This window comes from Pleurodeles waltl, chromosome 4_2 (genome assembly GCF_031143425.1).
Source record: "Pleurodeles waltl isolate 20211129_DDA chromosome 4_2, aPleWal1.hap1.20221129, whole genome shotgun sequence".
In the NCBI taxonomy this organism is placed as follows: domain Eukaryota; kingdom Metazoa; phylum Chordata; class Amphibia; order Caudata; family Salamandridae; genus Pleurodeles; species Pleurodeles waltl.
This window is the reverse complement of record NC_090443.1, coordinates 44871244-44885035: the sequence shown is the minus strand read 5'-3', so window position 1 is coordinate 44885035 and position 13792 is coordinate 44871244. Positions and strand designations below refer to the sequence as shown.

At 45.6% G+C, this 13792-nt stretch overlaps 1 protein-coding gene across 3 annotated transcripts in view; it reads left to right on the top strand.

The window, feature by feature from the left end:
* The window catches only part of ESYT1 (extended synaptotagmin 1), a 420895-nt gene that overhangs the window by 45017 nt on the left and 362086 nt on the right, over window positions 1-13792 (top strand). The window contains exon 1 of one of the 3 annotated variants that reach the window (XM_069230579.1): window positions 2232-2251. The exons of the other annotated variants lie outside the window; for them this stretch is intronic. The gene's annotated coding sequence lies outside the window, so the exon portion shown is untranslated. Of the gene's footprint in view, window positions 1-2231; window positions 2252-13792 lie in introns of those variants that run through there. 3 annotated transcript variants of the gene reach the window in all.

Here is a 13792-nt window from a genome sequence, read left to right as displayed (position 1 = left end):
TAAAAACAAGCATTGACAAATCCAATAGGTCTTGATGCCTGTGTAACCTATTAGCTTTAGCAGTATTTTTTGGTGAAGCTGTACAACACCAGCAAGATGCTGTTCAGCATGATCAAAAGCAAAATAAATAAATTAAAAAGGTATTTTGTAGGTGGGTAAGCACCTTCATGTATGTGAACTTATGAAATGATGCTGCTAACAATTTGTTTTATTTATTAACTGATCTGAAATGGATCAGCAAATTAAAAAAAAAAGTGAAATTGAAATAACGATTAACTTCTTTATTATGTTGGAGGCCCTGGCAGCAGGTTAAAACAAAATGTCTGAGCTGGTGAGGGTTAAGAGGGGTGGCAGTGGGAAGTGGGAAGGAACATTGGATGGTGGGAGGCAAAAGTAGTACAGAAGAAAGCAACATGGAGCACAAAGGAGTTTGGTGAGCGAAAGAAGCACACGAAACAGAGCTTGCCGCACATGATTGAGACAGGAGCGCAGGATGTGGGTATTTGGAGGGGGAGAAACAGAAGAGGGAAAATTAGAAAACACTCCCAGGTAGTGCTGAGCCACAAAAAGTACGTTCTAAAAGTGAGCAGTGCGAAGCCATAAAAAAGTAGCTCCTTAAAAGTGAACAGTGGAAGGATAGAAACCAAGTCGGAGTGATGGCAAAGAGGTTGTGCTCTAGGGGAGGAACATATGTAAGTTGGACAAGGAAAGCCATTGAATAAGAAGCACGCAAATGAGAATGACAATAAGGCCAGCCAATGTAAGCCCCTGGAGGCTGTTGGTAATCCTACAGTAGATGTATTGTTACCAGGCAGCTGTCTGGTGGGCTAGAGCTATATAAAAGGGAAAGTAAGTCTCGGGAGGGTGTTTTTAGGGTCACCTGTGCAAGCGCTCTAGCCTGCTGTAATCACTTTGTGGGATTTTAACCACGCCCACGGCATGCTCATCAGTTTCATTGGTTTGTGGGCTTGCCTTTTAAAAATCGCTTGATTTTATTTGTGAAAGGCATGCATACGTCCTGCCTTTTCCGGAGTTTAGCCATTCTCGAGTGCACCGTCCATCTACCGAAACATACAAGGCTATGTTTTTTAGCATGGGTTCTGGACTGCTTTTTCTTTTTATTTCATACACAGCGCAATCTCGCTGCACATTTGCCAATACATTTGACTGCAAGCGAACTCCTGTTTTATTTTGTGTGCTCCTTCACGCTTGTGGCACTTTAAATCGGGTTGCTTATGTAAAACTGTATTATTTTTCATTTTCTGTTGCAATAAAAGTCGAGTTAGGACTTTACAGCGCTAATAGTTCTAAGTCGAGTAAATGCGAGACCCATTGCATTGCAAATGCTTGTTTAATTTGCCTCTGAAAATTGGCGAAAATATGTACTTCTCTTCCAGGATGGACACATCTCTGTAACGCATGTTACCTGGAGGCTTTTTGGCACTATAAACCAGATGTTGTTGTCTACGCTTCATTTCATTGACATCGGAATGATGAAAAGCTAAGTGGACACCGGTGTGTTAATGCCGGGAACCATAAGCTCCGCTCTGTTCCCTGCAATGGGCGCATTAGTCTACTGAACAGTGAGACCCAGGAGAAGTTGGTGCCTTCCCTGGCCTCTTTATAGAGGGTGCAGAGAGCTCTGCTACAGTTCAGGGACCGGCGCCAGGACGTGCCGCAGAGGGAATTTCCTGAAATATTTACCAAGCGCTACTTGCTTTAATCCCCTCCTCTGGGTCCAGGCCAGCTGCTTCAGCTCTGACTCACCGGCCTCGCGAGTAACGCGCGGCCTTGGCGCAGAAACCGGGTCTGGCCTGACCTGACCACAGGGGAGGCTGGTGACCGGGGGCGGGGGAGATGGGGGGGGCTGTACCGGAAGGGGGGAGGGCGGCAGAGAATGGGGCCCCCAGCAGCTGTTTGTGCCGTCACCGGAAGCGGCCGGTGCGCACAACCTGATAATCTCAGTCCTCGGTATCCTAGCAGCGGCCCGGCTCATCTGAGCTCGGATGGAGGACGGTTGTGTTATCACCACCAAGGACCCCAAGCTTGTCCAAGCCCTATTGTGGCGTCACACCGTGGCTGTGACACACCACTCCCAGTGTTCTGTCACCATGGAGGGCCTTGATGTGTCCCAGAGCCTCCTTGGGGACACGCTGAGAAGGCTCATTTCCACAGCATTTTGTTTGTTCATTTGGCTAGCTTCGGTCGGAACATATTTTGGCTATAGATTGTGTGGCGTTTCTCTGAGTAGGTGAGTTTTTCTGGAAATTCTGGTTTCTTGGGAGGCATCGGCTAGTCAGAAGGTTCGGGCCGGAGTTGATCTAAGAATGCGGTGAACGAATTTTCTGGGGTGCCTTGCTAGCTAGCAGGCTGCAGGTTGGGTTGTCACTTGATCCATGCGTGATGCGCTGCTCGAGTTCAGGTATTTTTCCTCTGAATTCTGGGGCTTGTTGTTCTGTTTTATAATGGAATAAACAAAACTACAAGTCACAGATTTCACAGAAAAAACCTGGGCTGGAGCTCCACAACACGCTTGGACCTGGGAAACTTGGCAGGGCTGGCCACGTACCTGTAGGCCAGAAAAGTGTTACAAGCCGGAACGTTTATTCATTTCGAATATACATAAAAAAGACAAATGCAAAAATACATTTATTCAAAGTATTCCAGTTTTTTAAACTATTTGTCAATTATTATTAAAGAAAACCATAACAAAATTGCCATTTTCGGAAAGAGAACACAGGATTTTACACAGTCGCGTACCTACTCGTGGCCTGTGCTGCTATACAAAACAAGAACCAATGACTAATATGGGATGTAGGGAGAGGATGTTGCGCAGGGTCAGAGCAACCGCCCCCCATGTCAACACATATTTAATATCTGGCACAACGACCTGTGATGCTGGGCAAATCACTTAATCCCCCCATACCCCTGATAGCGCCATGAGACCCTCACAGGTGATAAGCTGCACTATATAAATTTACAATTCATTCCATTTCTCTAGCCGCAGTGGCAAGGTTAGGCCTGATAAGATTGTTCCCTTTCCATTCTTTACGCCTATCGATTGGGAGAACAACATGCTTACAGCATTGCTTGGAGTCTTTAGGGCTTGGGCTTCTGGACTAAGACTTCATTTGTGTAGGCTTTTATGGTTGAGCGTGTGAGAGCATACGCTAGTGCGTGTGTTTTGCTTATTGGGGTCAAGCCTGCAAGAACATGTGCTATCGCATGTGTCTTGCTTGTGAGACTCTTTTGTTAACTGAATGGGTTTGGAACTCGCCTATTGCTTACCATTTGTCTGCTTCTGCGTCAGCCTTCTATGCAGCCATCTTTATTGGTCAGTGCAACCGAAACGTCACTTTTAATGCTTGCTGTGAGGCAAGGACGAAGCACAGATTAATTCAGTTTCATCAGTGCCCGTCCGCTGCTCCTGACGTGATTGAGGCACTGTTTGTTCCCCCCCCACTCCCACTGTCTGCTGCTCCGTCTGAGTGTTTGCATGTGTTTGAAACTGCTCTCCCCACTTCACATTTTTTCTTGGCCCGTACCCCAATCACCCACTTCCTGTCATCGCTTGGTCCCTCCTGTGCCCCTGTGGCAGCTTGCCCTGTGCCTCTCTGATCTTCATGAGGTTTTACTTGCTCCTTCCCTTCCCGCTCCTGCTGTCTATCATCTTGCTTGTTTATTTGTGGGGCGCCAGAGTGACTTGCGTTACATTGATATCAGCTGTAACAGGTAAAAAAAAGGTTACAGGGACAGTATAGTAAGGTTCGGAATTTACACGCACGAACCCATAAAAATTCAGCTATTATAGTTAGTTATTTTAAACAACTATAACTCATGCCCTAAGGTAACTATAACAAGCACTCCCTCCATGCACAGCTTTCTCATCAATAACTTTACAGCAAATGTTGCTGCAATATTATCAGTGGTGTCATATAAGATGTAATGAGTGTTGTAATATGTGGGGTAATTAGTTGTGCATGGCGAGGGCTTGAGTTGTAATTCCTTTAGGGCATGAGCTATAGTTACTTGAAATAACTTTTAACAGCTGAATTTCGATGGTTTTATGTGTGTAAATTCTGAACCTAAGTAGTATGTCCCTGTAACCTTTGTTTTTTGAATTTCTAAGGTTTTTTAAATGCTAATTCCTAACTATAATGTCCCTGTGGTTTTTGGTTTTCTCAGTGAAGTTATATGGTTTTTTTTAATGCTGGAGGGGGGTTGGACGCAGGGCCTGGCCAATAGCCAGGCCCTGCAGCCAAACCCCTACTTAACCTCACACAGGGTTGGTGAGTGAGTGGTTGTATTTTTTTACATTAAGTTCCAGATCCGCGGATCTGTTGCATATTTACAATGGGGGTTACACTGAGTCCCCCGGTTGGCCCCCCCAAAAAATTGACAAAACAGGCCAATGCGAGAAACAAAATGGCAGGTGCAGCTTTCCTTCCTGGTTGTGGCCAGCCAATCAGGGCATTCCTTTTCCTCGGGCTGTGCAGATTCACCGGTGGTGGATCCACAAAGGATCCCTGTTCTTAGATATCCATATCTCTTTTTCTTTTGTCTTTAATAACCCTAAAACTACTGAATAGATTTAGACCAAATCACAAAAAGAGATCTTTCTATACCCAGATCTAGTTTTCTGCCAAATTCGTTCAGCCGTTCCAGGCTGTAGTCGTGTTCAAAATCCCTATTGGAAATTGCATGGGGAAAACATGTTTTGCGACCCGCCTATTTCTCTGCCCCCACTTGATCATTCACCATGAAACTTTTATGACAGCAGCTAAAGTGAGTGGCAAATTACTGTTGAACATTTTGTGAAGATTTGTCAAACAGGGCCAAAGTTATTGGCAAAATAGTAAACGCTTCCTCTATGGGGAATTAGGTCCTAACTATAACTACCTAGGTAATAATTTTTTATTTTACACTGTTTTCCTTACTGATGTTTGATCTTTAGGGCATATGCGCATGAACAAAATGCAGACCACACCTTTTAAAATAAATAAAGAATTTATTTAACATATCTTCATGACACTGAAGCCTTTTGATAAATTTTATTTCTGCCACGCTTCACAGACAGTTGCTCACAGTAAAAGATACGTTTGTCATGTCACCAGTGTTTGGCTCGTCTTTCATAATTAACATCTCTATTTTCAGCGCTACAGTTCTCTGCCCTCTGTGGCAATGTACATTTTTGGTCCTAAATGCCTCTTTACTGTGTATCCTGATGCTGATCATCGTTCCACTCTAAACTGTACAGATATCAAACTCACTTTAAAATTTCTACCACGTACTTCAACGGCATCGATGTCCTGAGCTGTTTTTGGTAGTTTAATTTTCAGCCACACTTCCTGCGTTGGCATGACGTGTCTTTCATCCCCAGCTTCTTGTTAGCAATATACAATATTTCAGGTCTAATGTTCGGTTTCGTGGGCTTCTTGGTGCTAGCACTTAGAACTTGCCCCCATCAGCTTATTTTTATGCAGCTGTTGTGAACGTACGTTTCCAATACTAAGATTACTTTTTAAAAGTCTCAGTTTTCATTTGTCTTGACACAGATTCTCCTACCAAAGGGCAGTACTGCCTCCAGCAATGTTAGATTAACTGCCACACTTGACAGTTATGCAAACAGAACAGGTCACTGATGATACATACTAATCACAGAACACAGACACTTTACAATGTATGACCGGACGTGGGTTTTTACCCACCTTTTGAAATGGAGCGCTCCGATCTTCAGTATTCATTGCTACTTCTCTTACCGCCTTGCATTATTATATTAACACTGCCCCACAAGGGTATTCTGGCAGAGAATACTAGATAGTTACTTTAACCCAACTCATTTTGTTGACCTCAGAAAGATGAAAGCCCGAACGGACACACCAGGGTCTGACCCGGTCCCTGCCATGGATGCATTATGCTACTGTGACCGCTCTTCCGTTTGCAGAATAAACCATCCCTTATGGACACTTTTAACATGCCTTTCATGCTCAGTGTGCTTTCTCCCAGCATTAGCTCAACACTCATATTAAAGGCGAGACCTGTTGACTTTAGCAATGCTTGTTTTAGATATGTTATTGTTCCTTATCATTGAGTAACTCCCCACCTGCCATCAGTAGCATCGAAGCGTTATCACTGGTCTGGGATAAGACTTTTCAGCCTTTCTTTGTGAATGGTAAGAGCTAAAGCAGTTGTCTTTGACCTCTATCTTTACTGTCTGACTGATGCGGCCTCAGGACTTCATACAGCGCTTAGCAAAGTGATTGGGAAAGAAGGGATGGAGGCGGCAGGAGAGGTGCAACGGAGAGCCCAAAAGAGAGAAGACTAGGGACATTTGGTAAATGGCCATTATATTGTATCTGCACATGGTCCATAAGGGCCTCCTCGAGCTGTGAGATGCCACCAAGGAATGTACCGGTGCAAATCTACAGTCTGCTCCCGTCAGTAGTCTGCAAGCCGCTGACTCTGGCTGCTGGTAATGTCTAACAGTACAATATAGTCGGGCCACCTGGGTTAGACAGCCTTCTTTACGGCATCCCTTTGGATTGAACGATCCAAACACCAGTACCTCACTGGCCGACATACTTCAGATTCATCAAGGGTATCTAACATTAAGCTTCTGGTTGGCTGGACAAGGAACGTGCCTTTATTCCAAGAAGTCTAGGCACCCCTACGTGCAGGGACCTACTGGTCAGTTCATCTGCCTATTGTGGTGGCTCTTCAGTAGCCTGAACTCAGACATCCAGGTTCATAGGACTCTGAGTTCACCGATTTACGCGGAATCTTACCTCACTGTTTCAAGGTACAGACCCATAACGGTAATAGACCCAAAAACAAAAGTGAAAATTGAACTCTGGAGGGAAGAGATCGGCACTGTTGGGGCGGATGTGTCCCCAAGGATGGGGATGTTGTCATATGCGACGGGGGAGAGTGCGCTGCGCCCCGGAGGCCATAGAGAAGCCCTTGTAGGAGGGCCTGCCTCATGGTATTGAGTACCTGGAACGGCCTCGGATATACAAGACCACGGCATCCAGTGTGACTCACGCGTCCTAGTGTTCAGGGATGCCCTTCTCTGACGCTGCAGTGGAAACGTGGCTGCCAGGACGGGAACGCACACGGAGGGCAGTCCCAGCCCGTCTTGCCCCCGGGGGTTGGGCTGCAGAGGCTGTATGTAGAGTTGCTTCTGGATTCCCTGACTGAGTGCAGGTGAACAAACAACTAGGAAACTGAACACTCAGCATCGTACTCCCTCGGGGGTGGAAGTCAGCGATTGTGGACGGTGGTTCTTCGTAGTCTTGTTACTGCATAAAATGACAACTGACAGTAATGAGCGATTACTTCCTGTGAAGTGTCTGGCGGACTGAACTATCCAGTGTATCAAACGGCAGCACCATGGGCAGGGCCATGTTCACCCCTTACTCCAAGAAGTTGCATAGTTAAAGGTACTTTACCTTTTTGGCTGAAGAAAGGTGTGCCCACGGCCATGGGGAGTTGTTCACCATCATCACTGCCCGTCACCGCTGGATGATACTCTCTCTTTGGTGCAGGCGCCAGCTTCAGATAGAAGAGTTTCCGGAGTGAAAAGTGTTTGAAAAATAAACCATGACCTTTTTGCAGATTGAAAACATTGAAGTCATTGTACAACTTAGAGATACCATAAGTAATGTCGCATATGAATAAGGTCAGTGTTCCCCCAGAGGAAGGACAGAATGTTGGAAATGCATTTTTTTTTTGTGTGTGCGTAATGAATATTGTTGATTTAAATATAAACCAGAAGACGCTCTATTATAAAGCCAAATTCAATGCAAATGTATTAAACTAAATTGTGTGTTCGACAGTACAATTGCTCAATAACTTTGTGTGGTTGCACACAAACTCTGCATGTACGGATTTGTTCCAAGGCTTTGCCACACAGAGCTGAGTGAGAATGGGGCATTAGATTTCACATAGCGTGCGCATGATTTCCCTATACGTGGATGACCCTCTTCTGCATCTGAGAGAACCTCATTGGAGTCTGTGGGGAGTCGTAGAGCTTTTGAGAAAGTTTGGGATCTGTTTGGGTCTGAAGGTAGATTACAACACATCTTGGCTGTTCCTAGTATGCAAGGCGCACAAATAACCCTTTTGAATGGGATCCCAACACCTTCAGGTACATAGGGCACATATTTACCATAGTGATGAGCCACTGGAGATGTTATCAGTCAGGGAGGTGGGATGCCTGACGTGTCAGAGTTACCATTGTGGAGGTTACTGGGTTTCACAAGGTTGACACGCGCACAACACAAAACCCTGTATAGAGGCTGGGACTCAGACTGTGGGCTGTCTGCACCTAGTGGGAGTTGGGGGGAGCCTAGTGCGCTCCTTTGAGACTTTGAAGGATGATACTGATATCCCAGTGGGGCAGTTAAGTCACAGAGCCAATCGGATCAGAGGTACTCACCAGAATGCTCACTTTGGGTATTGATAATTATAGTCATGCTGTGACTATCCAACCTACGATAATGGCACCTTCCTTTTATGTAGAGATGCACTCAGTAAAGGCACAATGGGAGTAATCTAGGGAGGGAGTTCACAGACAGAGAATGGGTTGTCTACTGGGATACTGTAACGAGGAACCCCTGAGTTACATTCACCCAGATAAGTTATTTGCAACAGACATATTTGTCCCCGCAGACGATTGCTAAAATGTTTCTTGGGCCCCTGACTTCTGCCCTATATGTCCGCTGGCAGAGGCTGACTTAGTCTATATGGTGTGGGTTTGCAGACAGTTGTAGAGGTACTGGTACTTGATTGTGGGACACTCTGGAAAGGCGGTGCTGTTGGATTCCTTGGCTTGTCTATTAGGAAGGATGCTGTGACTTAACCCATTTAAAATGTGTGCTTGTCCCTCGATCTTGTTTTATTATTGTCGAAAAGGAATATAGCTATGGGATGGAAGGTACACAGTGCATCCGATTTGAACTCTTGTTTGAAGGAGGTGGACAGTGGCAGAGATAAGCACTTTGCATGCTAGGAGGTGAACCGGTGGGCACACGGGAGGTTTTTCTTTTGGCCACTGATGCAATATCAGATAATATTCTACTGCGGTGGGGAGCGGAAGAACATAACACATGACTCAATGGCAGTGCATGAAGCAAGCGATTTAGACATCAAGATAAAAGGTGGTGGTGCAGGGGTTGGCCTCTAGGGTTACAAGCGTACACCCCCTTGACCAAACATGTTTACTGTTTACTATTTCTGTTTGACAGAAACACTAGTGTTGATTGGGGATGTTGTTGTTACCTGTTGCTACATTTCCCTTGGAGATTGCTGTATTGGGTGGTGGGGAGTTTATTTAGTTATTATTGTATCTGTTTGTTATATGATTTTGAGGTTCTTGGGCTTGTGAGTTGCAGGTGGGTTTTGGAGAAACTGTAATGTGATCTGGAAAATAAACTCAACTGCAACAACAACAAGGTGATGACTTGAATGGTTAAACTAATCTCACCACCTGGCAATCACTGTGCCACCTCTGTTTGAATGGGGTTTAATTGGTTAATGTTGAATCTGATCATAATATACTCATCGGGTTTTAGAGTAACTCTAATTTGATCTGTAAAAGAAGGTGTCACGTAGAAGCATAAGAAAATTAAAATGAATAAAGAACAATTGAAAAGCACTACAGTATCCAGGTTTAAGAGCCAGTGGTGTGAAAAGACATTACAATACCTTATAAAGCCCCATTCCTCCCACCTGCCCCAGGATCTGGAGTAACTCTTGACAGATTTAAAGATCATTGGGGTATAAGACGAGACTTTGGGGTATTGTGAATTTGAAAGACAATGTTAGAGATTCTGGGAATTCATTTAAGTGAATCTGTGATGTTTGGAAAGGGATTCACATAACCAGCTGAGGACGGTTAATTTCTTGCTCATGCAGAGAATTGGGGTGGATAAAAAGGCCTTATGGTCTGTTGTGCCGAAACCAGCTGAGAGTCAGACGTGTTTGGAGTCTGAGATTTGGGGGTGTCAACGACTTCTTGGAGGTGATTTCCTCAGTGCATCAAAGGGGCCTGAAGCTTCATTGGTAGTTTTGGGGCTGTGTGTCGTCCTACTTTTAGAGCAAGTTATCTTTAACTGCTACTCGTAGATTTTGCAGAGGAATGTGGAGGAGTGATTTGTTTGCAGATGCTCAATTCCCAGCAATGTAGGTTGGCTTTTTTCATGAGTGGCATAATGTGACCGGCTTTGAGCTCTAAGGGGAAAGCAATCCTATAGAGGGAGATGCTGTTTTAGAGTGGGGTTACAAATGTTAGAAGACTGATTTTGGATGAGAGGATGATGAAGTGTCTATGGGAGGTAGTTTTGTCAAGGTTGTCTGATGTGAGAGATTTGAATTGTAAATGTGGGTGAAGTAGCATGGAGGATGCTGTTCTGGACTTTGAAGGTACGTTGTCTGATTTTGTTGATTTTTATCTATGGCAAATTTGATTTGCCTGACAGATTTTCAGCAGAATGTGTGGACACCAGAAGCTGTACTGGAAGACTGCTTGTGGAGGACCAGGCTACATTGTTTTGAAGTAGAATCTGTCCTTAATGAGAAGCTAGCGCAAGGCAGTGAATCCAGGACCATGCTTCTAGCATAGTTTTGATCCCCTTGGAGCTTCTTGGTCGATGTTGGCTTAGCAAAGACCATTGCAGTAGTCTGCTCATGTGAGAAGTTTCCACTGCAATAACAAAGGTAGTCCTGTGAGCCGGTAATGGTAGTACCAGGAACCCTTGCCGAAGTCACTGATGACGGAAATAACTTTTAGTGAGAGTAGACTTGAGGTTGAAGCTCGAGTGTTTGTAATTTGACATGTTCTACATGTGCTTTTGGATGGAGACATCCTTCCCACGTCTCTTCCTCCCCCTTCAGTGCTCTCCCTTCTCCTTCGCTATCCGTCCCCCCACCATTGCTGATCGTCCCTCGGCAATGCCTTGCGTTTCCCCATTTCAGTACCTTCCATTCCCAATCATCCTTGCTCCCCGTTTCTCCCCTTTGTCCTTTGCCCCCTATCAATGCCTTCCACCCTCCTTCATTGCAATTCATCCTCTTCACTGCCCTCTGTTCCACTTCACTACCCCGCCTCTTTCCCTTTGCCTTCTCTGTTCCAGCTGTTTTGCTTTCTCTGTTTTGTGTATTTTTCTGTCCCCTCTGTGTGCTGTTTCTGTCCTTTCCCTCTCACCGTCTTTCTTCCCGAGCTAGAATCTGGCTCGGTACCACGCAGTGCTTTATTAACAGAGGTTGAGGCGGATCTTTTTCCCTTTGTTGTGCACTGTTTATACTCAGTTCATTTTTCCTTCTAAGGTAACGTCCAGTCGCTGAAAGAGATGCCTACATCCAACAGTTTATTTAATAATGTATTTGACGCTTTATACATTGAAGACCACACCCCTGCGACTGACAAAGCCGCGGGTATCTGGCCAGGGAACTGAAGTACAGATTGCAGAGCAAACTTCCCTTTCTCTCCGCTGTGTTCGCTTTTGGTGCAGCTTCTTTCACCTTTGAAGCTTGTCACATCTCAGTAGAGTGGTCCCCTTCTGGGGCTGGCGCTCTGCACTGTTAGGCCTGTTCTCTGCGCCGCTGTGCCGGCTCTCGCCTGACCTCCACTGTGAGCCAGTATTCAGCACTAATATGCTTTTATTAAGCCTTGGCTGTCAGCGGAGCTGTTTCTTGCCCTATTGCTATCAGTTATTTAAAAGATGCATATAGTGGTCGTTGGCCTCACCCAGAGGTGTCTCTCTGTCTTGCCTCGTGCTGGTCGTTTGGTGTTTCGTTCTCCTGTGGAGAGACCGCATTGCCATGCCTGGCGGACTATTTTACATCTCAGAAGTAGTTTGGATCATGGCATGCTATTTATCTCATACGTTCATTGGTCACAGAAAACTATATATATTTTTTTTTCACTGCGTGAGGCTGGTTTTAATATTTTATTCTGGGCTCAAAATGCGAGCCAGGCTATGGAGTCTGCCAGTGCTTGTTCAGTCGCTGTTGTGCCAGTGCTCAGACTTGCTGGACCTGTACTATCGGGCAGGGTTGTGCCAGTATTCAGCCGACACTGCCATGTCTGTACCCTGCTTGTGTGCCCTGTACCGCACCACTGTGCCTTTACCTTATACTATTGTGCCAGCATTCAGCACAGTGGAGCCTAATCTGCCTGTCCTCGGCGCATACATTTGGCACTACAGGGTACGGATGTAACGACACTGACATACCTGTAGCCTGCCCTGTTGTTCTTGTGTGCCACCTCGCAAGGCGTGTCCTGTGCCATGCTTGTACTCTGCCCTCGAATGTCTGTGTTTAGCTCATCACTACCTGCAGCACTGATGTGTCTTTACTCTGCTTGAATGCCTGTGTTTAGCACGTTAGGGCCTGCAGTAAGGAGTACGGATGTCACTCTCCTGACTGTTAGCATATCAGGATCTGCTCTATGTGGTACTGATCTGTCTGCATTATGTGCTTAAATTCCTGTTTGGTACTGTAGAGCTGCAGAAAGCTGTACTTATGTCACTGTACTGTCTGCTTGAATGCCTGATTTTGGCACGTCAGGGCCTGCTTTAAGCGGTACAGCGGTACAGATGTCACCGTACTCTCTGCTTGAATACATTACACGTGTTTAGCACATCAGGACCTGCTGGAAGCAGTACTGATTTGCCTCTATTGTCTGTTTAAATGCGTGTGTTGGGCATATCAGGGGTTGAGGTAAGTGGCACTGATAAGTCTGTGCTCTCTGCTTGCATGCCTGTGTTTAGCAATCAGGGCCTGCAGTAAGTGGTATCGATATACGTGTACTCTGTGCTTGAATGCCAGTGTTTTTAGCACTGTAGAGCTGCAGTAGGCTGTATTGATGTCACTGTACTGTCTGCTTAAGTGCCTGCTTTTAGCACGTCAGGGCCTGCGGTAAGCGGTACAGATGATAGTGTACGGTCTGCTTGAATGCATATGTTAGCACACGAGGGCCTGTATTTAGCACAACCGGACCAGCGGTACTGATGTAACTGTACTCTCTGCCTGAGTGTCTGTCTGTGTTTAGCACATGACGGCCTGTGGTACTGATGTCACTGTACTGTCCGCTTGAATACTGTGTTTAGCACAACCGGTCCAGCGGTACTGATGTAACTCTACTCTCTGCTTGAGTGTCTGTGTTTAGCCCTCTGTGAGGGCCTGTGGTACTGATGTCACTGTACTGTCTGCTTGAATACCTGTGTTTAGTACAAAAGGACCAGCAGTACTGATGTCACTGTACTGTCTGCTTGAATACCTATGTTTAGCACGTAAGGGCCTGTGGTACTGATGTCGCTGTACTGTCTGCTTGAATACCTGTGTTTAGCACAAAAGGACCAGCAGTACTGATGCCACTGTACTGTCTGCTTGAATACCTGTGTTTAGCACGTGAGGGCCTGTGGTACTGATGCCGCTGTACTGTCTGCTTGAGTGTCTGTGTTTAGCACGTGAGGGCCCGTGGTACTGATGTCACTGTGCTCTCTGCTTGAATGCCTGCGTTTAGCACATGAGGGCCACAGAAATTTTGCAGCAAGGGAGGAAATGATTATGTGGTAGGTTTATCTAAATTATGCAGCAAGAAAATGCAAAGATCTGACACATTTTGTGATAGTATCAACTATCTGTCCTTCTGTGTCCACATTTTTACGCATGTGGACACTGCCTGGACAAAGGTAGGACATTAGTACTAGTTTTACACCCAAATACAGCAACATGCAAGTGAATGGTGTACGCCACGAAGAGGTTTATCGTAGTTCAGTTCCAGCCCCCT